Genomic DNA, 26,587 nt, shown 5'->3' on the forward strand with positions numbered 1-26,587 from the left:
ATTGATTTATTTTGCTTGTGCTTAAACTTATATTAATTGAATCAAAGAGTATATAATGCAGTTATTTCATTTTATAAGTTTCTATGAAATATATTTTATTCTTTGTAACTATAATTTTGTTTTAACGTGCTGTGTAGTATTCTTTCATTGAGTATATAAAATTATTTCAATATTACCTTTTTAACTTTCTTTTCTCTTCCAGAGCAAGTAAGCTTTATTTTTTAAATATTTATTTAAATTTCTGTTAGTTAACATAAAAATTGAGTAAATAATACAGACTGCCCACATATTCCCTTCCCCCTTGGCCCTCATAGTTTCCCATTGTTAATACTTTGCATCAGTATGGTACATTTGCTGCAATTGGTGAACCAATAGTAATATGATCTTATTGACTAAAATCCATAGTTTGTATGAAAATTTATTCTTTATGTTGTACAGTTTCATGGGTTTTGACAAAGTGTCATGTATCCACTGTTACAATATCACATGGAAGAGACTCACTGGCCTAGATTCCCATTCTATTGCCTTAAAAAAACACCACCACCACCTGACCAAGCTGCTCATTAGTGGAGCAAGTAATACTATCTGTAGTGGACTGATATGAAGACACATGATAAGAGCCTGATGCAAGAAAGAGTAAATAATAACAAGCAATAATGAAATATAATATAGAGCAGTTGGTACATTTTCACTTAATATAGTCACGGACATTTAGGTTCAAATCTATCATAAAAGTATTTGTTCCTTTTTATCCTTTCTGAGATTTGTTCATTTTCTTTCCTTTTGTGACCATCATGAATTTAAAAATTTTCTTTTATTGTCCCATTTTCTCTATTAACATGATAATTATACATTACTTTTAGCCATATACCCTGAGTCCTTGACTTTTGGTACTGAATCTTAAATCAGTTCTTTTACTTTGCATACAAAGCCTGGCTCTTCCAGCCAAGTAATACAAGAACATAATATTCTGCATTTATTTACTCCCTTCTCACCAATAATGATATCATTGTCATATATTTTAATACAATATATTTTTAATCCTCCAGCATAGCATTAGTAACAATTAATCATATTAAATGCATCCACGCATTTTATGTGTCCTATGCTTTTCACTACCTCCTGTTGCTCAGCTATGTGATATACTTTAAATTTTGCCTAAATAACTTTAATATTTCCTTTAAGATTGCTTTGCCTTTCTTTTAAAGATTTTATTTATTTGACAGAGCACAAGCAGGAGGAGTGGCAGACAGAGGAGAGGTGGAAGCAGGGCTGGACCCCAGCACCCCAGGATCATGACCTGAGCTGAAGGCAGACATTTAATCAACTGAGGGACCCACACAGGCACCACTAGGATTGCTTTGCTGATGAGTATCTTAGTTCTTATCATCTAGTCATGACTCTCTTTACTGTTACTTGTAAAGGGTATTTTCCTTTGTTACAGAATTCTGGTTTGGTATTTGATTTTTAAGTATACTAACAACTTCATCTTATCATCTTATTACTTATAACATTTAGGTTGAAAAATAAGATTATTGCTCTTACTGCTATTTTTTTTTTTTTTTTTATGGTACCATGTCTTGGTTCCTCTGGTTGATATAAAGATTTCCTCTTTGTCTAAGTCTTTCCATAGTAGTATTACTATGCATGTGGTAGGCTGAAAAATGCTCCCCCAATCATCCAAAATATAATTCATTTTCTAAGCTCTAGAATCTGTAAATAATATCTTCTCTGGCAAGTAAGGAAATTAAATTAAGGATCTTGAGAGAAAGAATTTATCCTGAATTATGCAGGTGGACTCTAAATGCAATCATATGTATCCTAATAGAAGAGAGACAGAGATTGTTTTGACACAGACACATGGAAAAGATGATGTGAATATGGAGGCCACGACTGGACTGATGTGGCCACAAGCCAAGGAAAGCCAAGACATGCTGGGCAGCCACCCAAAGCTAGAAGACGTGAGAAATGGATTCCTCCCACAGCCTCCAAAGAGAGAGCACAACCCTGCTGGCCTATCAATTTTAGACTGCTGCCCTCTGGAACTGAGAGACAAAAAAAAAAAAAAAAAAAAAAATTCTGTTATTTTATGCCACTAAATTTGTGGTAATTTGTTGCGAAAACCAAAAAAAAAAAAATTTTCTTTCTTGATGCAGTTTTTATATTCAAACTCCATGAGTTTGTGGAGAATCAGGAAAACATAGAGTGATATATTTCAGAAGGTTGTTTTTTCATTTGGTTTAGTTTTCATTGTTTCTCAGACTCTTTCTATTCCTCTCTCCTCTCCTCCTGGGAATTCAGTTATCGCATGTAAGAATATTTCACTGTTTTGACATATCTTTTAATCTCTGTTATGTTTCCCTTTTTGCCCCACCCTATGTGCTTGCATCTTTATATTTTCTATTACATATTTCCTGACTTATTCTCTTTTCTCCAAGGTCTTATTTGCAGTTTAGGCCACACTTTACAATCTATATTGCATTACGGTATTTTGGATATTGTTCTATTAGCTTTTAAAAAATTGACTTCATGCTCTGGTGAAATTATCTACTTTTGCAATTTCCTTTCTTGAAAATATAATTTGTATTTACTTTTTAATCTGGATTTAATAACATATCTTGAGAATCTATTTATGGTATTCTGATATCTGCTGTCTTTTCCTGAGATGTATGTTCATTGGTAGTGTTTCATATCACATTTGATAAATTTTTGACCACACAAATTGTGAATGAGTAAGTACGGACTCTCTGGATGGTGTTATCTTCCAATTATAATGATTTGAGATAAGTTTATAGGGAGATCATGAAAACCAGAGGAGGGTGATATGTTACCAGATTGGCCCAAATTACTGAATTGCATCCTAAGGGCCTAAGACATAAAGGGTCTCAAAAGTATTCCAATGACTAGATTATGTTTTCTAGGCTTCTTAGAAATCTGTGAGCCCACATTTTTATTGCCCAAGGCACATGAAGCTTAGCATTTATCCTTTAAGCAACATGCACTACCTTAGCTTTCACAACTTTCCAAGGGCTGTATTGCTTAGTGTAAATGATTTTATCAAGGGGAAATTGCAAGCAGGATAAAATCTTACCTATCTGTAGCTTTATGTTCTTCAGAAACTTGTGTCTTCGTGTACTGGCTTTTTGGTATCTCTGTATCTACGTTTTATTTACCTAGTCTAAAGACTCTGCCATAGGTTTTGGTGCCCAATTTAGTTTGGTCTCTATGCTATAATGAGAATCAGAAAGTTCCCTGGAAAGAACAATTATTTTGAATGCAGGGTCCAAATTGTCATCATATTTTTATTTATTCCTGGAATTTCCTGGTTATGCTAATTGTTTCTGATACCTATAAACAATTAGGTTGGGTTTTTTTTTGTTTTTGTTTTACCTTTTATAACTCTCAGCAAAGATTACTGTAGCAGGATCCTAGAACCATTATTTTAAATAGAGCAGCTATGGCAATGTCCTGAATATACAATGACTGTCTGTACATTAAACTGGAATAAAATATTTTGGGTTAGAGCTATGCTTTTTATGACTAAATATTATTCGTCTAAATTAAATTCTCACAAATGTATTAAATGATTAATATTTTGATAAACCTTGTTGAAAAGTCTGTTGCAGGGATGCCTGGGTGGCTCAGTGGTTGAGCATCTGCCTTAGACTCCCGTCGTGATCCCAGGTCAGGGGATCGAGTCCCACATTGGTCTCCCTGTGGGGAGCCTGCTTCTCCCTCTGCCTATGTCTCTGCCTCTCTCTCTGTGTCTCTCATGATAAACAAATAAAACCTTTTAAAAAAAATCTGTTGCATATCTGGGTAACCTATGGAAAGTGAAGTTGAAGTTAATTTTGGAGGGTGGGGGGTGTTTTTAGCACCTATCAAAAGGTACTTAAAATAGATAAATGATATTGAATAATTGTTTAAATCTATGGAAGTGACAGGCAAAATTTAAATAATATACAAACTGTTGGTATAATATATGCATTTTAGAGTACAGAAGTCAAGTAAATTCGTAGGATAATTTTGTAAATATAAATCATGCCAAATATATTTATGTATTTATTTTATATGTTAGAATAATCAGCCTTGGTTTTAATGACACAGCAGATTTTCTATATTCCCAGCCCCTTCTCTGTGTCATTTCAGGATGCCATAGTAAGTTTCTATTTCTCTTCAGCAGAGGGAGTTAAACTTTAACCAGCAGATAAGTTATACAAGCCTGTTTCAGATACGTCTATTACAGAGCTTCATGGATAAAAGGGATTTGATTTGAAACAGAAGAAAAATCTGGTACATTCAATGTCTGGTGAAATCTTCTAGAGGCGCTCAAGTACACAAGTAAGCAAAATGTTAAATCATGATATGGTCAAGGAGATTAAATGAAGTCTCTGAAGCACAGAAATAGATCACCCATTGAAGATATTTGGCTAAGAGCTTGACTATAACCACATGGAAGAACAGTTAATACCATTTCAGTTACTAATGAGTAAGCAGAAACCAGAAATGTCATTACAGGCTTGGCGTATCCCTGCTTCTTCACGAGTCCCTGCCCTCTTCATGTATGATCCTAGAAATAGTTAGATGGCCCTATATTAAGGGTCTGAGCCCTTGTCATACCTAGAGCTTTTTCTGCAGAACCCTTGGATCGTTTAGCATTTTACTTATTTGCATACATCAGATATCACTAGAGTGGTTTGACCAAATAAAACTTGATTTCTCTCACTGTGTTCAACAGTTTGTGACCTACAGCTGTTCAAAAAATAACATTGCCTCCCTCTCTGCTCTTCTTAACATACAATTTCTTTTCATAACTGTAAGGGGGCTGGCTCCACCTTTACGTACCATTTTCAAATCATACCAGGAAAAAGAGTGAAGATAAAAATGCAAAAGGAATTCTGTTCCTTTTTATATGGAAAAACTGAATGGTTTAAAAAGGGTAGTACTTTTGTTTTTACATATCATTAGGCATAAGTGCACATGTGGCTAGATAAAGCTGTAAGAAATTGGGTTTATAAAGTTAGATGTACTTGTTTTCTCATTAACCATAGCATTTTTTATTTAATCAACAACAAAAAAACGCGAATTGGTAACTGGCTGTATCTGTACAACTCTCTGAAGATAAAAAGCAGTTACCTGCTATCCATCTCTTACAGTCACTTGCCAGGAAGACCCAGGTCCTAGCAATATATACTCTAATGACCATCATGGAAACCCATGTGTACAACTACACAAAATTCCTTATAATATGGTTTGGGTCTGACTTATAAAGACTTAAAATACAGTGGTTAAACATGATACAGCTCTATTTCTTTTTCAGTTACTCTATCCCAGGTTGATAAGGCAGCAGTAGTAACAGCCCAAGTACCAGCTTTCTCCTTCAGAAGCTTCCTCCAAAAAAAAAAAAAAAAAAAAAAAAGAAGCTTCCTCCAAGCCAATAAAAAGCACTACTGTTTATCTGCAGTCCTTAAAATTTAATCACTTGGTATGTTCACCTTAAATTTAATCACTTGGTATGTTCAACTTCAAGGGAGGATGAGAAGTGGAGTCTTGATTATTGGAAATCAGTTAATAAATGAATATTGATGGTCTGAGGAACCCTAGTAGGGTCTCTGCCACAGCCATTTTTTTTTTTAATACAAACGTGATCATTCCTACTCAGCTTATGTTAATTTCAAGAAGGTTTCTATGCTTGTTTTATGCAAGGATACTGTCTACGATGATGGAAATACATGGTGGCCACCAGCCACATCCAGCTACTGAGTACATGGAATGTATTTAGACTGGCTGGATAACTTAATATCTAGTTCAACTTTAAACAATCGCAGATAGATGGTGGCTTTCACTCCTGGACAATGCAGGTCTAGATATTCCCAATAAAGGGACTAAGTTCCTCAAATGTGTGCCAGCCTCTGGCAATAAAGGTAACCCTTCAAACTATATTCACTAGAGAAACAACAGCAAAAATAATTTAAAGATCCATCAAGATATCTTTATATCAATAATTTGCTCTCTGAGCTTTTAATCTGTCATTGTGTTACACTCTTAGGCAGTGGAAAACTAAACAACCAATGACTCCATAGGTGGTTGACTAAGTAAATGTTAGCTAAGAACAAATGGAAAATGATAGCAAGTTTTTTTTTTTTAGGTGTGTGTGTGTGTGTGTGTGTGTGTGTGTGTGTGTGTGTTTATTTTAAGGCAGAGCTTTAGCTCAGGTTTTCAGAGAATAAGAACATGTCCCTAAACACCCTTCTACTTTGTCCTTTCCACTGTAAGATCCTTATATAAATCTGTGAAGGTGACCTGCAAAGCTATAACTTGCTGAAATGAGCCCTCAGAGTCTTGTTTAGAATCTAGAGCCCACAATGAATGATTATTGATGTTTTCAGCAGAAAAGCTGTCAATTAGATGTACAGTTTGCCATAACAGCTCCAGGGTATAAACCTGAACTCTTCTGTGAATTTACCGGAACTTCTGTGCAGCCACAGGGCCAAGCACACAACTCTCCATTTGCTTCAGGAGATCCAGATGTTCACCTTATTTGGTACTGTGCCGGAAATTGGATTGTGAGTTTGATGTATTTTTGTCTTATAGCATTGCAGGGTTTTAGTCTGTTTATTTTTAAAAGTATGTTTATTTTTTTTCTGACTATGAAATAATACATGTTCAATGTAGCTAATTTAGAATGTATGAAAAATATGAACAAAATTATAGTTACTTGTAATTCTACAACATAGTGATAATAACTGTTATATTTTCTGTAGGTTGAGAAAACTGCTATTTTCATTAACTTTGCTTTACGATGTAATGTTTTAAAAGCATTTTGTTCCCCCTGTCTCTGTTCCCTCATTTATCATTCACACTTCTCAATGCACTGCCATCTGGCTTTCTTGCTGTCAATCCATCGTAGCTTTGTTGCCAAGGTCACCAATGGTTTTTGTCACTAATTTGAATGGACACTATTTAGTCTTTATCTTACTTGAATTCTCTCCAATAGTTCAGAATCCTGTCCCACCACCTAAAGAAGTTTATAAAAGCTGCTGAGTCAGACTGCTTCCAAATTATTGTTTAAGCTTCTGGGACTAAACCCAGTTAACTTTTTGTGCCAAGAATGAATTAGAACTAAGTCTATTTGCCTCATATGCTACTAGTTTACCTCAAAAATTTCCAAAAGGACAAATGTATTTGCTCAATTCTTATAAAACAGCTATCTGTAGCACTGCATTTTGCTCATTATCTCCCCATGGCTATCTTATCTCCCAGAACACATCACTCTGGTAAGGCAGTCAGTCAAATGGTCAACTATAGCCAATACCAGAATGGACATATAAGTGGGGTACCTGGTGGCTCAGTTGGTTAAGCGTCTGCCCTCAGCTCAGGTCATGATCCCAGGGCCCTGGGATCAAGCCCCACATTGAGCCCCACATCACACTCCCTGCTCATCAGAGACTCTGCTTTCCTTCTTCCTCTGCCCCTCCCCCTGCTAGTGCTCTGTTTTGGTCTCTCTCAAATAAATAGATACAATCTTAAAAAAAAAAAAAAAAGAATGGACATAGAAGTCACAGCAGTCTTTTTGAATTCCAGTTCTCTAGAGCAGTGGTTTCTACAGGGTTGAACACATGTCTTAAGCAGCAGTGATCAGAGAAATCTGGAGGGTACTGATGTATATGATAAATACTATGGACTTATTGAGGCCCATTTTTACACATTAGAAAGAACTTGCCGGAAATTAAAGCCAACACAAAAGAGAGAAAAGTATAAATAAGAGAAAATAAGATAACCTGATGATGCAGTTTGAGCCCTGAAATATAGGTAGTTCTTGGTATTTTACTTACAAGAAGCCAGTAAACTACTTGTCCTGCTCTCTTTTCCTCCATACCAATCTACATACCTATCTAGCTAGATAGCTAGGTACCTATCTAATCAAGATGCTAAAAGGAACTGCCCTAAACACTCATCCTAATACCTTCACATAACTTCATATGAACCAACTCCCATCTCTCTCCTTTTTATATTTCATCTGGAAATCCATGATTTTAAAAAAAAAAAGTATTTATTTTAGATTTTCCTATTCCTTTCTTTTCTAAGAACTGGTTGTTCATTTGAGGACCTGAAGTTGCCCAAACTGCTTGGTTTGGCCTATACTGGAATCACCAGGATGGTTTATTAAAATACAGATTGCTGGGCTCCACCCCAGAGTGTCTGCCTATTTGTTCTGGGGTGAGACCCAAGAATTTACATTTCTAAAAAAAAGCAGTATTACTGCTGATCTTGTGACCAAAGTTTTACTCATTAGCATTATTAGGAAAGAGTGAGGACTTCCAAGTTCTTGTAAGCCAGACCAGGAACCCAAAGTCTAAGTCAGACTTTATTAGATTTGTGTGAAGGTTTACCAATGATCTTCTATTCTCTGAAGATATACTATAGAAATTACCACAAATAGAAAAAAATAATACAGTAGCCTTTATAAAACTAAAAAATAATTTGAACATAAGAAGTTAAGCAATCATCACATTTATTTTAAATCGAACTAATATAGAAATTAAAATGAAAATTATGATTCTGTCAGTAATCTGAAGACATACTCATATATTAATAAAACATGGCCTTCAAAACTGATAATATGACTAAAACTGTACCTAGCAATACATACCTGTAAAAATAACATTGAAAGTGCTAACCACCTCTTAGGTTTTGTGATTAGGATATTTTCAAATGTAAAATCCTTATATAGTTTCCAAACTTTCAAAAAAAATTCCAACTATATTAAGCCTTTTGCTGTTATACTAACAATTATTTCTTTACATGTTAGGAAAAAATTAATATAGTAGGTATGATTGCTCACTCCCTGCATATCTCCAAGAGAACCTGGAATCATGATTGGCCCTTGGCCAACTTCTGGGAACGTGGCCTTTAGAAAGTTCTTAATGCTAGTGATTGATGATTTCGTTATTTAACTGGAACAATATACCGTGCTGTACCAGTTTCTCAGGCTTGCTTTGTACAAACCTCAAGATTGATGATGCCTACTTTGTTTGGTTGTTGGGGGTCCTGACTTTCTGTTGCTATGGCTGAGAGTATAACACCATGTGTCTATGTGACCTGCCCTGAATTAATCCCCAGATTCTTAGACTTCAGTGAGTTTCTCTAAGCAGAGACATTCCACACATATGCCTGTAGTATGCTTCTAGAAAGAATGTTCTGTGTAGCCTTAGGTGAGGAAGTGGGAAGCCTTTGTCTTCTTTCTGGACTCTATTCAATGTGCATTTGTTTTCTGCTGCTTTTGCTTAATATCTGTTGCTTTTATAAACCTTGGCCATGAGTATAACTTACTATTATATAGAATCTCGTGTGGTCTTCCAGTAAATCATCAAATATGAGGCGGTCATTTAACCTCCAAACAATATACGTGTTTGTGTAAGTGTCGGTGTGTATGTGTGTGTGATGAGTACACAACAAATGATTATCTAATAGTTTATTCTCTCTCTCTGACAGGAAAATTAAATGCTTTATTAGAAATATAAAGGACTAAGTATGCAAATTACTAAACAATTTAATCAGTCACACCTGTAAGTCCCCTGAAAATTCTCATTCATTTATGCATGCATTTACTTATGTAACAAATATTTAACAGAAATATTTGTTAAATATATATACTACATGCTATGTGTTTGATATATAATAAGGAAAAAACAGTCCTGTCTTTACTTTTAGTTCTCGTTTCCAAAGGAAAAAGACACATGCATGGAACACTGCAATTCAAAGTTAAAAGTTACATCAGTAAAGGAAATCATCACCCTCATTATTGTTAGTGCTAGTCTATATACGGTGAGCAGTTACTCCATGCCAGTCCTGTTTTAGCCCTAAGCATTACTATATAATATTTTAATTAAGGTCATAATAATGTATCTGATGATATCCAATTATGATTCAAATTTTGCAGGTGCAGAATTGAGTCACTAAAAAACTGAGTGGTTTATAAAACATCACAAGGTCAGTAATCTGGGTACTGTCATTTGAACCCAGACAGTTTATTCTGATCCCAGAACCTATATCATCACTACGTCAATGCCACAAGGTGCTTCAGAGATGCAGAGAGGCTTTGAAAAGGCTAGCTGAAAAATATACCATAGATTAATTAACCTGTACGTTTGAAAAAAAAAAAAAAGCATGGCTAGAGCAAATTTTACAATAAGTATTGGAGTTTATAGGAAGGAAGAGGATAAGTATTCCAGGTAGTTGGAAACTCAAGAAAGCAAGGATGGCTTCAGGGACATGTTCTTAAAAGGTCCCTCAATTGGCTATTAGTGATCTAGCATTATCATTCTAAAATGTTTAATAATTTGGTATTTGAATTGTGTTTTAAGAGAAGTTTGCTGAGACAATGTTAACATTTGATGTGGGCTCCCAATGCTACTTCCCTATCCAGAGTCCAAGACACCTCAATTAGCTTCCCTTTCACAGCCTTGAACCAGTGAATTCTCCACGCTTAGATTGTGGTGGGGGCCAGGGCTTTCATGCAGGAAGGATCGGGACTGGCAAGGGGACAATCCCCTGCAGCCAAGGTGCACAGCATGCTGACAGCAGCCATCTCTGCCATGGAGTAACAGTGACACAGACATTCCCAGAGTTGCTTGGTGGAAGTCAGCCTGTCACCCATCACCAACCCAGGTATGTGTCCTGGCATGGAGTTTCCAATCTCTTGGTTATTTCTCTATGCACAGGAAAGTGGAATCATAAGAAAGGAAGATGCCCATGGGTGAGGCAATTTGATTTTAAATAGCAAATGAAAAACATCATGATGGATTGAGAGAGAGGCCCTAGAAGAAAGGAAAAATGTTTATATGTTAATACGATCAGTGGGCATTGTTCACTGGCTTTTGAAGAAGGCTACCACACTCTTTCATTTTGCGCCGAGCCCTCCAAATCATGCTGTGATCCTGTGTGAGAGTCCATGGTATGCCATGCTTTAGTAACTGAAAGAATTTCACTCTGAGTGTTTCAGATGGCATTTAATGACATGGCTGAATTCTAGAGCGAAAAAGAAAAAAAACAAATTAATACATATCAAGAAGTTATATTCTAATGACAATAAAGAGTGAGTGAGGTGTTTCAGGTATAAGAATCTGGTGAACGTATTTGTAAAATAAACAGCTAATTCTCACATCATTGAGATGGATTTTATAAAAACAATTCTATGATCAGGAAGGTTTATTTGAATTCCATTACTCTCACTTAGATAGTAGATTGTTACAACTTGAATGAAGTAATGACAATAAAGGAAAGAGCTGGAGTAACTTAAAAAAAAATTTGGAGGGGTACCTGGTTCAGTCAGTTAAGTACCCAGGGTCTTGGGATAGAGCCCCACATTTGGGCTCCCTGCTCAGCTGGGAGTCTGCTTATTCCCCGCCTTGCCTCTCTCCCCAGTTCGTGTGTACTCTTTCTCTAAGCTCAAATAAATAAATAAATAAATAAATAAATAAATAAATAAACAAACAAATAAATAAATAAAATCTTTAAAAAAAGATTTTGGAGATGTAATAGACATTTTTGAATGAGAAGATGTGGGGGAGGGATCTTGCAGTGTCAAAAAATAAAATTGCGGCAAAATCTTACCTGAAGATATAGTTTGGAAATTATTCAATAGAAAAATAAGTGTTTAATAAGCAATGGGAATAAATTAAATGACCTGGGAATGTGTGTTATTTGAAAAGTTAGGAATGACAAGTTATTACCTCTAAACTCATGTTGTCCATTACAGTAGTCACTAGTCATCTGTGGTTATTTTCTTAATTAAATAAGATCAATAAAATTTAAAAATTACTTCCTTAGATGAACTAGTCACATTTTAGGAGCTCAATAGCCACACGTGACTACCGCTACTCCATTAGCACAGATTATAGAACATTTCCATCGCTACAAAATGTTTTAATGGACAGCACTGCCTAAAACCTCTGGAATTCAGGGATAGATCAAAAGACAGCAGCTATCATACAAGAATGAGACTCAGTAACTAAAAAAAGAAGGAGAAAAACAGAGAAATGATGGAAAGCTTTTCAAGGGAAGAATGGTCAACCATCTCATATGCTAAGAAGAGTTCAAAAATTAGAAACTAAATGGTCCTTACTCAATCCCAAAACATTTAACTGGTTTTATTACTGATCTTCAAATCAAGCATAGTAACAGGATAAAAGGTGCTTAGGCAAATGAGATTTAGAAGGTAACTTCTGAAAATTTTTGCTTCCTCACTCATTTTTCTACACTTAACTAACCACTGGTGTTTATACACTTCCAAGAAGATATGAACAGAAAAATACAAACTGTTATGTTTACATACTGACCAAACAGATTTTCAAAGATTGTTGTGTTTCTCTAAGCAGATTAAGATACATGTACAAAAAAACCCATTTCTAGGAAAAATTAAGAATCATAAATATTATTAAACAGAAATAACACTTATCATAAAAGTGAGGCTTACATACACACATATTTTCTTTCTACACTTTAAAAATGTTGCTACAGTAGAGGCTAAACTTCTCATCTCTTTCACTTCAAAATATTGGTGAAGAAAATAGTTTTGAGAGGCACTAAAGTATATTCCACTTGCTTTGATTTTAAGATAAGAGTTCTTGAAAATGCTTTGCATACCTCTTATTACACATAATTGTTTTATTCCTAGAGACTTTTGTCCCTTTTTTATTATACTGATAGTATTTTATTTCCATGTGGGCTTTACATGTTTCTTCTTTCAATATATAATATTGAGTATATCTCCTTTATTTAATATTTCATACAGAATTACCTTCATAGCTACCTGTGAATGCCAAATTCTCCTGACATTTACCATTTTTCTCCCCCCTCTAAGATCTATTTAATGTTAGGGAAATATTTTCACATTGTTAAAATGGTAACTTTCTGGGAAAGAACTGAATGTGTAGAAATAAGACAAGCCACGGAAAAGGAGAAAAAAAGAATTAAGAGCATATTAACATATACACAGCTAGAAGCAAAGAAACAGATGTTTATGTATATGTTTATGTGCATATACTTACACACACATAAATAAATACATTTAAAATCAACACAAACGAAGACTGAATAGTAGTGATCCATTTCATAAGAAGTATAATAATCGTAGAAGTTCTTGAAGACAAAGAAAATGCAATTACGCTTCTGGAAACAGATTTAGGATTTATAAAACATAATTATAATTCAATAAAATCTATATTTATGTGACACTTATTAAAACAGTCTATGATTTCTAGAAATTAACTTGTACTTAGCATGAAAGTGAAATATTAAAATTAATGAAATTATAAGTGCTTGTGAACAATCATTCTGGAACTGATATGCCAAATAAAAAGTAAAAGCTAATAAAATGATATGTATAATCTACCATGTTTATTTGACTTTGAAAAAGCTGCTTAACTTAATCAACATCTTATATTCTATTAAAACTTTCAACCTGTTTGTTTATGTACATGATTTTTTAAAGTGGAAATTACACCCTTTTCACTAAAGATAAGCTTTATGATGAGAAAAGACAACCATAGAATGAAATAATCAAAACATATAAGTCTATATTTCATTATTTTTCTTAGTTGATTTTCCCCTTATTGACACGAATGAAGAAACAAATACTATACAATATTTATTAAGCCAAAATGTGTTTTTTAACGCAGTACTACCTTCAACCGAATATATCTAAAATATAAATATTCTATATAGTATTATGTAAAAATTAGCAACAGATAAAAGCTAGTAAATATTTTTTTTTAGTTCTCTTTCAATATTTGTCTTGTCAGTTACTCAGATAAAAAATATCTAAGAAAATATCCTTTTGAGTACTGTGCAACTTTCAGTACTCCACTCTACTGTACATCTCACCCTGGACATTACAGGGTTAGTCTCAAATCCTTTGGCTTGCTACAATATGTCTTTGGGAAAGTTTCTTTGCCTCACCTGTATCATTTATAAAGGAAGGACAATAATGCATAACCACTGTTAAGATATTAAGCAATAATACACTTAAAACATTTAGTACAGAATGTTACACTAAATATTTGTATGTTATTTCTCTTGGTATACTCAAAACATGTGCAAATTAAGCTGGTAGGCTTTGACTTTAAGGAACTGTTAAGCAGGCATTTTTCCTAGGTCTACTGTATTTTTACATTGCTTGCTATTAGTAACAGCAACACTTGTATTTAGTAAAATGTCTATACTATTCATGAAGGATACACTTGTAAAGTGCTAGTGAAGATAGAATATATCTGCACAAAATGGTGATTATTGTGAACATTTAAAAACATTTATATGATATAATCAACAAAAAAGTTTAACCATATTTAAATTATTTTTTATTCCTGAAGGGGTCATCTGTTTTTTGAAAAAAACTGGGGAGAAAAAAAATATTAAACAGAATTTCATGGAGACATGATTTCCCAGATTAAAATTTGAATTAGAATGAGATAACTCACCGAGTTTCCTTAGACTGTCCTTTTAAAAGAACTGTTCACTATCATTTTATATTCATAAAGCTATCCAATTTAATACTGAAAAAGGAAATCAAAATTCTCAAAGGTACAAGAAAACAGATTGTTGATGAGGTTTTTTGTGTATGAAACAGAATATTTTCTGCTGAACAGAATAATCCTGATTGTCTTTTAGTACATAAAGTGTTTTCCTTTGTATTATCTGAATAACACATATATGCACAAACTAAAGAAAACTCTTTTAATCACTATGTGATTATCAGATGTCCTCACTTTGAAAAAAATGATATAATAAATAATCCATCAATTTTCAATATCCCTGAATAGTATGCTTGCTTGAATATACACATATTTTTATATATTTATGTGACATAATTTCTATGAAACATCAATAGGAATTCCTAATTTAATCATTCATTCTTTAGCCAGTGTCATGAAGAGTTTACATTTACATTCTCCAAACTCTGTAACATTTTAAATAGATATACTTAGGGAAAAAGAAAATTATCTTGACAAACTATATACTTTGAATTGAGTAACTTGTTACTGTCATATTTTGTATAATTGTTGAGATTATGATATAAAATTAGCATCAAAAAATAATGGAAACATTTTTATGAGATATTCAGGTAAGTAACTTCTAATGTTTAGATATAAAATAATTTGTAATGAAAATATTCAATGTGTTAAAATAAGAATATGTGAATGTAAAGGGAATATTTAACAAAATATTAATAATTACTTAATATTATTATTTGTGTTTTAATTTATCTAATATACTGAGAACTTTCCTTTGTAATAGATGTATCTAAACAAAGATCCTATTCAGAACAACATTTCATTTTGTCATTGTGTCTCTTTTAATTTAGAAAAATACATTTCTTTGCAGGTACTTGATCTGGTGTAATTTACCATGTTCCAGAACTTTTACAATCTGTACTCATGGACTCAGTTAGCTACTCTTCTCTCACTTCTATTACCTACTATGCAAAATTTGTATCTGCCAGCATTCTTAAATCCAAGTGAAACATTTTTGGCAATACATCTCACGTGATATTATGCATATGCTGCTCATAGAAAAACTAATATTTGTGTTCCATTATTTGTGTCCTAACAAATTTATTAGAAAGGTGTAATTTTTTCTCCCTTGAGAAAATTGTTGAATTCCTCATCAAACATATTGGATTTAATATCAATTGATAATACCTGTGTGAAAAAATATTTCATTAGATTTTCAAAATGATTCAATAATTTCTCATTTATTTGTCATTCTTCTAACGAACTCTAGGGTTAGGAGATCTGTGTCACTGTATGATTTTATTAAATTAAAATTTGTAAGTGAAACACACTGTGCAGGATGGTGAGCCTCAACTCAACAAAAAACACAAGAGAAATTGAAATAATAATTTTCTGACTCACAGAGTCTCAGAGACAATAAATGGCACACCTGGAGGAACCACAGGGGCAGGTGAAGTCAGGGTGCAGGCATAAAGGCCCACAACTGAGGGCATGTGATTCGATTAGGACCCAAGGTAGAGTGCTTTGAGGTTCCCACGCTAGGCTAGATAAGTCAATTCAAACCAAAAAGAATGGGTTTTCATAAGCTTCAGGGGGTCCTACCTAAGAAGTGCACATGGAGAAGGTGCTGGGAGGTGGAGGAGACTGTTTATCACAGGTCTGCTATAGTCACGTGAGAAACCTACATTAGCTAGCGCTTCTTCAGGCTTTTTGGGTACCTGCTGGCAAGAGGAGGCCGGTGTCCGTTTAAAGCACCCCTGCAGGCCGCTAGATGCCAAGGCAGAAGCTAAGTCTACATGGTCACCTCCTGTGTCAGCTAGCCTACTGTCAGTGCGAACGGCTCATCTCTTTGTCTCCCCTAGAGGCAACTCTAGAGACAACACTTTGAGATGAGAGATGTTGATGGCAAGCAGATCCCTGAATCACATAATCAAAATGGTTTAGAGAGTCACACGACCCAAAACAGACTTGCATGAGGAAGAGATATTTTCACGGTTCATATTAAACCACTGCTTATGTGCTGCAGTAACAAGCCTGATTCAATGGGATAAGAAAAATACTCATTTAGTCTTTTCCTACTGGGTTATTAGTGGTTTTTTTCTTCTGAATTCCTAGGAGTCCTCTATATATTCAAGAGGATATGTCTTTCTCCCTCTCTTTTTCAGTAATATAAGCTGTACATACTTTTTCTAAGCTTCTTATTCGTTAACCTTTTATTTTGTAGCTTTATTTTTTAATCATAGTTAGAAAAAATTTCATCTGCCCATTCATCTAGTAATTTTGGTTTAAATTTTTTACATTCAAATATTTCATTTTTTAGTTAAGTCTGGTTATGTCATGAGGCACAGATTAAATTAACATTTCCACATCTTTGAGATAGACTATGCAATTTCTATTCTTTTACTAATTCATCTGAATATTTATGTTAATAGGTTTTCTAATAACCTAATAGTTACTAATCTTTTAAATCATGAAATATACTTACTTGATTATGTGTGATAATTTTAAATGCAGTTTATTGTGTTTGAGAGTCATATGGGCATTCTATGTCTATATTAATATGAGACATTGGTTGCTGTTTTAATTCCAACTGGCATTCATTTATATGGATTCCTTCATTAACTACTCTCAAAAATGGTGTAAACATAGTGGGATTTTTTGCCATTAACAAACTGAGATGAATGATCTAAAATATCCTACTCTGCTCTTTTTGGGGATTATTTTTTAAAAACTTTGTTTTTCATAGGGTAATAGATCCATTAGACTATACCTCCACTACTGTGAATTCTGATAAAATATTTTCCAAAATGTATACTTCAGACTTCCAAATTTATTTTAAAATGTGGTGGCACCAATTAATCACATTACTTATGATTAATTGTACCTCTTTTAGTGGTTATTTTCTCCTTGTTTTATCTTATTTTGAATATGTGTGCTTTCTTTTTCGTGACTAGATGAGCTCATAGTTTTTTTTAAGTTGTTTTTAAATACTGGGTTTTTCCCCCTGAAATTTCTTTCTACTGTGTTCTAATTCATTGATATCTGCTTAAAATGTATTTATCATTTCTTTCTTTTCTTTCTGTCTACATTGTTGTTCTTCACTTAACTTTTTTCATATATACATAATGTAAATGTAATATATAATGTACATAAAATAATTAATACATATAATATTGGTATTGACTTTAAGTGTTTAAAGCTTTAAGTATATTCCTGGGTACTGAGTTATCTTTTTCACACATACATTAATATATGATATTTTCAATATGATTATTTCAAAAAATTCTATAATTTGTTTTGGCCAAGATTTTTTTTTAAGATTTTATTTATTTACTTGACAGAGAGAGAAAGACATCATAAGCAGGCAGAGTGGCAGGCAGAAGAGGGAGAAGCAGGCTCCCCACTGAGCAGAGAGCCCCATGTGGGGCTCCATCCCAGGGCCCTGAGATCATGACCTGAGCCAAAGGAGACACATAACCAAAGGAGCCACCCAGGTGCCGCTGTCCAAGATGTATTTGATAAGAGTTTTTGTGTTGTTTTGTCTTGTGTGTGTTTTGGTTTTTAACCCAAAGTTGCCATAGAATGCTGTTCATATTTTTTTTTCTAATTTAATAAACTTAGTAAATTGCTCTGTTTTCCTTTTTAGTATACAGAAAATCTCCATGAGTTTCCATTGCTATTTGCCAAAAATGTTTATTTTTTAATGAAAATTACAGCTTTTAATACATATATCTATATGATTTTTACCAGTTTAGATTATCCATACTTTTTATTTTTTTATCACTTCATTTCCCTTGAATTTAGAAAATGTTTTAAAAATTAGCATACACTAGGTTAAATTTTCTTACATGTCCTATTGTCCTTATTATATTAAGAATATGTATGCTATTTGGTGCATAGATATCTCTAAATTTTTTTAAGATTTTATTTATTTATTCATGAGAAACAGAGAGAGAGAGATAGAGAGAAAGGCAGAGTCACAGGCAGAAGGAGAAGCAGGCTCCATGCAGGTTGCCCAATGTGGGAATTGATCCCAGGACTCTAGGATCACGCACTGAGCTGAAGGCAGACATTCAACCACTGAGCCCCCCAGGCATCCTGATATCTCTAAATTTCAAAGTGTCTTTGTAAATTGTATACATGAGCCATAATTTTTCTTTGTAATAAGCACCAGTAAAATTGATAAAACTTTTTTTTTAATGAAACGTTTAGAAGTCTGATTAAATGAAAAATACAGGAAAGGAGAAAAAACACATAGATATTGGAAACAAAAAAGAATTCTAATATAATACTTCAAGCAACTCTAGAAAAATTAGAAATCCTGGAAGCAATAGTAAATTTTGAGCAAAATATAAATACTAATAAATAAAAACCCAAGACTATAATTTTTTCCTGAGGAAATAGTTTCAAGCTTTGTAAATTCAGACAACTTATTTCTCCCATCCAATCTTCTATGTTTTTTATTTGAAAAAATAGTGATTATGATGGCATCAATTTCACAGGATTTTTGTAATAATTAAATGAGTTAGTATATGAAAGTTCTTAAAACAGATCAGCATAATTTAAGTGGCATATACATATATACTGTTATTATATGTATTAATACTAGATAGCTACTTTTTTTGAAACTAGAAATCAATGATAGTATAAGTGGACTTTATTAAAATTTCCAATATTTTATTTCTACTTACTTATTTGTTCTTATTTATGACTTTGTAAATCCAAAAAATGACTGAAATCTGCATTTTTTTTTTAATTTTTAAGAAACCAGCAAAGAATTTTTCTTAAAATATACTAAGGTTAGTATCAAGAGGAGAATATTCTATTCTTTTTTTAATGAGCATGTATTCACAAATTAAATAATCAAATTAAAAATTAAGTAATTCACTAATACACTATAATATATAATACACTATATAATATACAATAGTGTATATTATATAATGTATACTACATATTACAATATATTATATACTATAATATTCAATATACTATAATATATAATACACTATAATATACAATAATGTACAATACACTATAATATACAATATACTGTATTTTAACATAACTAAAATATAATAATACATATTGTATGAAAAAATAAACACAATTCACTAAGTAGGTTCTAGTTCATCTATACAAGGGTAGCTTAATACAAAGTCAATTTTTTTAATTTCTAGAAAATAGAAATGGAGTAACTGAACAAAAGTTATTACTTATGAATTGGAAGTCTATAAATTGGATTAAATCATTTAGTATTCCAAAGCCATAAAAATGGTCTGAGGATTGAGACTAGAGACTTCTGAAAATCAGCAACATAGTAGAATAGTTAGGACGACAAATTCTGGAATCAACTATCTGGGTTTAACTTCTGAAAATACAAACTGGTACTATTTCCCTCATCTATAAAATAGAGATGATGACGTTGATGATGGTGGTGGGGGTGGTGATGGTGGGGGTGGTAGTGTGGTTATCACAACATAAAATGGGATTTTATGAGAATTAGTTAGGAAAATGAATTGTAAAAGTCTCAGAACAGTGCTTGGCACGTAGTAAGGACAGATTGTTTGCTGAGTAAATAAAAATTTAAAACTTATGTCATATAGGCTCTGGACTTAAAATGCAGAAGTACGATTAAATAATGATGTTAATGGCATAGAGGCCAACAACATTATTGGTGAAAGAGATCAGAAACACCCAAAGTAGTTCACTTGACATGCCAGTACATCATCACTTGCTTACACTGAGATCTATCCTCCTCTACTCCCATTCCTGCTCATTACTTCTTTGGCTAGTGTCTACCCAGGGATCTTTTTCCCACTCATGTTCAACACCACTAATTATTGAACTATTATTTGATAATATATTAAACTACCATTTGATAGTACTAAACCACACGAATGAGAAGCATTATAGTGTACTACCATTCCTGTTCATTATGAATGAAATTATTGGTACATGTATATATTAATTTTTATAAACAAATAATGGCAAAAAAAATATCTTACTCCCTGGTCTTAATTATTAGTTATTATTTTGAAATAAAGTGAAAGTTTTGTTTCCACATTCTATAGATCAGTACAGGAAGACATCTGTATGCTACAAAGACTATTCCATTTTAAGAATGAATAAATCAGTGTTACTATTCTTGGTATTGCTGTCAAAAAAATTACGATTCTTCTCTTTAGGAAGATCTAGCTCTTTGTATCAAACGAAAGGTTGAACACACAAAATAAAATGTAACAAAATTCTCTAGGGGCTTGTGATAGTGATTAGGTGTCAGAGAAGATGGTATTTCTCATTCCCATTTTAGTTAGATTAAACTCCTTTGACTGAATGAATCCTAGCTAATGAGATGAGGGTGGAAGAGATGTACAGAACTTTCAGGCCATGGAACCAGGATACCCTCATTAACCACTGTACCACCACCACCCTCCCTTTCCCCATTTTTCAATGACTATAAGAACTGTGTATCATAAGATGGAAGAGGTCACAATTACCTATCTAATTTTAGAGAATTTAAATACACTAACTGGAGGAGTACCACCAAGGATAGTGATTCAACTTGCCCTGTAAAGGGGTGTGAAGCAAAAATAAAGTTTTGTTGAGATTTCTTTACCAAGACTGAGGAGTATTTGCTACAAAGAGCTACTATTGCTAATTATGCTACACAATACCAAGACATCTAACTTAGTATGATAGACACAAATACTTTTCCTTTTTTTAATATTTTATTTATTTGAGAGAGAAAGCATGAGCAGGGAGGAAGGGCAGAGGGAGAGGGAGAAGCAGACTCCCTGCTGAGTGCAGAGTCCAACACAGGGCTCAGTTCCAGGACTCTGAGACCAAGACCTGAGCCGATGCCAGACAGTTAACCAACTGAGCCACCTAGGCAACCCAATGGACACAAGTATCGATCAGTATCCACCAAAAGTGTTTAAAAAGGAAAAAAATTAAATCATTTTACATTAACTAATACATATATAAATGTATCTATTTATTGGAAGATAAAGGCTCAACTTCTTTTCCTGAAAAATGGATGTTCTCCATTAGTATGCCTTTTTTTCCCTATATAAATTAACTTGATAGTGTAAAACTGACAAACTTTGATTCTTTAAAGTGAAACAAGAAGTCAAAGATAAAGAGGAATAGTTTGAGTGAATAGGCAGGTTTATATGAACCGCTTCCTTTTGTTTTTATATTGTCTCACCCTAACCTAAATAGATACCATCTTTTTATCATCTTGTTTTCAAAGAGATTTTCCCATAAATACATTTTTCACACACATTATTTAATGTTTAAAAATGAACGATTTTCTATATACGGTCATTCTACTACAGTGCTTTCTTTAAACAGGAATTTGCTCTAACAGTATTGATATACTAGGGAATATTTTGAGCACAAGGCTAATTTCAAATTTGTGTATGTGTGATTTCATATCCAAGAACCACTTGGTGATCAAATAAAAATGCACCCAGCAGAACTGAGCCTTCTAGGAATATAAAAGCACACACATATACAAGCATGCACAGACACGGGCACATACAAACATCTTCCACTTACCACAGTTCATTGTATGTGCAATAAGCCCTGCCCATGGGCATCAGACATTACAATTTCCTTCCGATTTCAGATAACCCTACTACCACCTTTTCATAACAACTAGAAAGACACAACTCTCTGGCACTCAAAAATTTAAGGGCTTTTTCAAGGTGAAATGCCGTATCTATCATATTTATGCATTTAACTGTTAACATGTATAAATCTGTGCTATCATTTTTATTACATTACTCTCAATTTTGCATGTGTCACTGATAATGTTTCTGATGGTTTGGCCCCCACCCGATTTTTCACTGTGCACAACTGTGCATAGTAGGATAACCTTTAGGAGCACATATATTATAATATAATATAACTGAATAGAAATATAACTGATCCCATCTGTCTGAATATCAAGAAGAAATTGAAAAGAATCAGTCAGCCTGGAAAGACAAGTAATTGAGATTTGGTTTAGAAATTCTAATGTAAAACAAAACACAGTTGTATGAATAAGATAGCACTCCTTACTCTGGAATATTTACCCATAATAGTTGTGCTTCCAGAGCTGAGTGTGTTGTCATGGATTTTTCCTCAGTTATTCCAAGATCCTGAAATTTGTCATCATTCCAAAAAGCCACAGAAAACCTTTTTCAGATGTTACTGTTTAAGAAGGTTGCCTGATAGGTGTATACTTCCCTATACTACCCTCAAAATTCAATTCACAATATTTACATATGCCAGTATGTGTGTAGTATACTGCATAAAGAAATGTGTGATGTCAACAAACAAGATAATTTCAGGACACCGGTCATAATGGATTAGGGCCCATTGTAATGACCACAAATAACCTTAATTACCTCTGTTCTGAAATTAATGGGGGTTATGAGTTCAATGTATGAATTTTTATGGGTACAAAATTCAGCCCGTAATACCGTATCACAAAATTCTTATTATTATTACTAACTACATAAAATAAGCATACACTTTACCAAGGGATGTGGGTAAATACTTCATATTTTTCTCATTTATTTATAAAATTAATAATTTAATAATTTAGAGAGTTAATCTGAAGTAGATTGTGTCTCTAATCCAGAAAAAATGTTTCACTTTGATTTTTATAACATCGTTATCCTCACTTCATAAAAGGAATTAAAGTAATTTATTTTCTTTGCCTCTTAATCACAAAAGAACACCATAATATACAATATTTCTTGAAGAGTTATTTTTTTCAAATGCCATTAAAATCCTTATTTTCTGAACTTAAATGTTGCTACAGGGACATACGGTCTTCTAGAATGCATTCTATCTTTTTAGAGATTTGCTTCTTCTGTGAAAAAAAAATACTATCTCCTTAGTTTTTAAGTTTGTTACTTTCCTTAATTTAACATTTAACCTTTTAACTTATATTTCCCTAACTCATTTTAAGTGTTTCCATATTTAGAAAATATAATTGCACCTCTTATATTCATTTACTTCAAGAAAGCATTTTAAAATTACATCTTAAACTATTTTCATATATTATGTAATGCTATTTTATTTTTCAAGAATACCAGTTCTCCTCATGTGGAATGCCCATTTATCTGAATACAGTTATTTTCTAATAATTTCCCATTTTGTTCCTTTTTCATTTTACACCAAATCCTGAAACATTTTATGTCCATGAATTTATTTTTAGCCAAGTCTGTTCTTTCTTTCTGTAACATGTGGTTTTGTTAAATAACTAAAATAGGCATATCTTCCATTCCTTTTTTGAATCTTTTCAGTGCATTTTAACTTCTTTTATTATTTATTCTTTCTTAAATATCTTACTTAGATATTTGTAAATTATTTTATTTTCCTCATAACGAGTTGTAATTATGTGCTTGAAATTTTTTTTCAGTCATGAAAACATTCTTCCTGTTATATATTCATCTAGCACTTTTTAAAATTTTTGTAGTTTATTCCATTTTCTTTATAATATCTATGCATGAATATACTTTTTGCTTAATAGCAATATTAGAATGGGTACATATTTGTCTACACCTCTACTCACTCAAGGAAAATATCTGTGTTTGAGGCAGTGGCCTCGGAGGTAGGAAACTAGGTAGCTGGCAGGTTTAATTTTGGTTTATTTTTTAGAATAGATTATCTCTCATCATTCAGCTATTCCTTCATTGGAGCCATATGTCTCTCTGCACTTCAAGAACTCCTTTTGGGATGAGCATATGCTCCAGGTAGGAGATCATCATGATGACAAACTGTAGTCAGAGTGCTCTCTTTGGTGATGTAGAGTGCATTCATTATTCTTCAACCAAGTTGCAGAAATAATTACAGAGGCCATGGAAACTGATCTCTTTTCTTCCATGATCTCACTTCCAGGCCATTTTTCTTGGTTTATCTTGCCCATGATGTGGTAATGGGTCAAACTAGAAGAGTTCCTCCTCCTTGCCATGTCCCAACCACATCTTTGAACCGAAGAGCATCATTGGTGTTTGCTTGCCTTTTTTTTTTTTTTTTCCTTTTCAGGACCATTTCACTTGGCTTTGTTCTAATTTCATCCGAATTTCAGTTATTTGATAGCTATTATTAAGCTTTATTCTTTATAGCTGTATCATTTATAATATGGAAGATTTTTCTAATTTTGTAATTTGTTTTCAGAAAAATATAGAAAAAGAATAAAAATGGCTGTGTTTTTGCTACCTTTATTAAAATATTGCATATTATAATTTTAAGGTCTTATTCTAAAGAACTATAAACTGTATTTGGATTCCTACTCATCAGTTACATTTTATGAATATGATTAAATCTGTCTTTATAAAACATAAGGGAAGAAGTATGTAATGTTCATGCATAGATATACAAACATAGTTTTCATAAATGTCTTCTAATCTTCCCAATTGTACTTTAAAATACAATAGAGTTGTGTACATATTTTTTTTTAAGAAACATTTCCAAAGCACTGTAATTCTGACCAGCTATATTCCACCAATCTTCCCTCCTGTGCTTGGTTATGGTGAAAAGAAACTATGTTAACTCTTTAGAAATTAAGACTGCATAGAAATGCTTTTCTTTATTATATCCAATAATATAAGTAAGCAATCTCTAAAGTAATAATCACTTTAAACAGTGTCAGAAACCAATAACTTAGTTTATATAGGATGTTCCTATTTACTTAATTGTAGGATGTTACTAGATATATAGCAACCATCCGATTAATAAGCACACATTTTCCCCTAGTCCTTGATTTCTTCAAGAATAGACAGTTATCAGGAAGTTTTATTAAGTCTGAACCTAACAAACTGAAAGTTGTTGTAATTGTGGTTGGAAAGTTTGCTCACTCTCGATTCCTCCTAGATTTCTTCCTCTGAGGAGCACCCACACACTACAGGCAGCAGAGTCACGGCAGCTGTATGGACAAGCAACTTTCTTTCCTGTCTCCAGGCTGACTTCAGGCCGACTTCAGGCCATGCTCCCTTTGAAAGCTAGCACATTCTATTATGGGGTGTGCAGAGAAACCCCCTAACTGTGCTGTCATTACATGGCAGAAAAAATCATTCCCTCTACATACTGCTCCTATTACTACCAATACATGACATGAATAGCCTCACCTTTTTTTTCCTATACATTTATAGTTTTGGGAGTGTTTTCCATATTTCTATTAATTAAATAGAAATTTAAAAGCACAGAGAAAAATGGAAAGATAGTATACCAAGCATCTATATGCTTGCCATTTAATCAAAGATTTACCAACAGTATAATCATCTTATTTGTTCTACTTTCTGTGGTTTGCAATTGTGCTGGCATTTTTTAAAGCAAGCCCGTGACTTTTTTTGTTATTCAAATAAATGCCTCAATATGAATTATCTACCTGATAAGGAATTTACTATGTGCTAACAGCTAAATCATGTAATTTCTCCCAGAGTGTTCTCTCTGACTTCTATTTTTCACCCAAGTTTGGACCACCATTATTATACTTATTTTCCTGAAACAGATGGCTAGCTATTTTTTTTTCTTCTCTGGTAATGTTTTTCTGTAATCTTCTACTTAAAGAGCACCTGCTGTGGTCTTTTGAAAAGCAGATCTGATCATGTCACTCCTAAGTTTAATAACTTTTAAGAGTTATTACCTTCTAAATAATGTCTAGACTCCTTAATATGTGTCATATGTTCTTTGTAACTTGGCAACTGATAACTTCATCAGCCTTTCAACTGATTCAATTTAATGCAGTGTAGTCAATATTTTCTCTCTGTTAGTCACTGGATGTTTACATATCCTATTTGTTGGCTGGAATAACTGATGCCCAGTCATGAGCCTTTTAGGTTTAGCTCAAATGCCCCTTTCTGCAGGGCGTATTAACTGGCCTCCCAAGTCCTGGTTATCTGTCCTTTCCAAATGCTCACATAGCACATTATAATTACCTCATCACTTATACTGCAAAACAAGGTCCTAAGCACTTGTCTCTATCATTCTTGATTTATCTTTTAACTCTACAGCTATTCAGTTAGTAAACTTGCTTGATCTTACCTGCAAAACAAGTTCAATGTTTTCACTTCTCT

The 26,587-nt window shown here is 33.1% G+C and overlaps 1 long non-coding RNA gene across 1 annotated transcript in view; it reads left to right on the plus strand.

The window, feature by feature from the left end:
• Positions 1 to 6,261: 6,261 nt before the first annotated feature.
• LOC140598475 (uncharacterized) overlaps positions 6,262 to 26,587 on the plus strand; it is a 43,151-nt gene continuing 22,825 nt past the window's right edge. The window contains exon 1 of the long non-coding RNA XR_012000900.1: positions 6,262 to 6,566. This is a non-coding gene — a long non-coding RNA (uncharacterized lncRNA). The remainder of the gene's footprint in view (positions 6,567 to 26,587) is intronic.

The sequence above is a fragment of the Vulpes vulpes genome, chromosome 4 (genome assembly GCF_048418805.1).
Source record: "Vulpes vulpes isolate BD-2025 chromosome 4, VulVul3, whole genome shotgun sequence".
Lineage (NCBI taxonomy): Eukaryota > Metazoa > Chordata > Mammalia > Carnivora > Canidae > Vulpes > Vulpes vulpes.